The sequence below is a fragment of the Myotis davidii genome, unplaced genomic scaffold (assembly GCF_000327345.1).
Source record: "Myotis davidii unplaced genomic scaffold, ASM32734v1 scaffold555, whole genome shotgun sequence".
Lineage (NCBI taxonomy): Eukaryota > Metazoa > Chordata > Mammalia > Chiroptera > Vespertilionidae > Myotis > Myotis davidii.
This window is the reverse complement of record NW_006286315.1, coordinates 1,753,055-1,754,322: the sequence shown is the minus strand read 5'-3', so window position 1 is coordinate 1,754,322 and position 1,268 is coordinate 1,753,055. Positions and strand designations below refer to the sequence as shown.

Genomic DNA, 1,268 nt, shown 5'->3' with positions numbered 1-1,268 from the left:
GCCTTCTGACTGGTCTTCCAGCTTCATGCCCCACAAAAATCCATTCTGCACACAACCGTCAAAGGGATCTTGGATGTTTTTGTCTGTTTTTAACCTTTTACCGTAAAATAAAGCATAGATACAGAAAACCACACAAAATAAATATACAGCTTATTGAATCATTGCAAGGCAGCCACCCTGGTAACCGTCACTTCAGTCAAAAGACAGAATTTTGGCAGCCAGCTCACAAAGGCTCAGATGATAAAATTGGTCTCACCCAGATAATCCAGGATAATTTTTCTACCTCAAGTTCTGTAACCTTAAGCACATCTTCAGATCCCTTTGCCTTGTAACATAACACAGACACGGGGCCCAGGGGGTGGGCATAGACATGAATGACCTAGCACACATCCCATAGTCTCTTCCTTTTCAATCTATGTGTCTTTAGAGCTCCCCCTCAATCCACATGTTGACGTCTCTCTAGCCATTTTGGTTGTCTGAAGTTTGTTCTCTTATAGATTCTTTAAGAAGGGCTTCTGGGATTGACCTTCCCTGCATTCTTACATGTTGATAACAGTATGAGCCGTTTATACTTGAATTCTGACTCATATTTTCTCTCCTTGAGTCTCTTAAATATGTTTTTCCCTTTTCTTTGGCATGAAGCGTCGCTGTGGGAAAGCCTGATGATAATCTAATTTTCTCTCCCTTTTCTCTTCGATGGACAAAGGGTCTTCTTTCTTCAAAGTTCAGTCATTTTACTAGAATGTGTCTTGGGTTGATTATTGGGGGCTGGTGATCCCATGAGCAATGTTTGTATTCCTTGAGTGTTATTTCAGATCATTTTGTTTTTTCAGGAATGCTTTCTTAAATTATAATTTTTAGTACTTGTTCTTTGCTTTTGTTTTTCATTAAAAAGTACCTTAAAACATGTAGCTTAAACAAAAGAAATGTATCACCTCACAGTTCTGGAAGCTATAGCTCCACAGTCAGGGTGTTAGCAGGGCTGCAGGGAAGTCTGTGTCCAGCCACTCCTCGGCCTGCAGGTGGCCGTCTCCTCCCTGTCTCTTCACAGCATCATCCCTTGTGGTGTTTCAATGTCCTGATATCCTCTTCATATAAGGAGGCAGTCAGGACCTAATTTGAACTTGATTCCCTCTGTAAAGACCCCGTCTCCAAATAAGGTCACATTCAGAGGTGCTGGGGGTTAGGACTTCAGCATATGAATTGGGAGGGTGGGGGGTCACAGTTCATCCCATAGCAATCTCTTTCTTAATTCATTTTTTTTTGGG

General features: G+C 41.6%; 1 protein-coding gene across 1 annotated transcript in view; it reads left to right on the top strand.

Moving 5' to 3' along the window:
• EEF2KMT (eukaryotic elongation factor 2 lysine methyltransferase) overlaps positions 1-1,268 on the top strand; it is a gene marked incomplete at its 5' end in the record, with an annotated part of 13,287 nt that overhangs the window by 5,580 nt on the left and 6,439 nt on the right. The window lies entirely within an intron of this gene.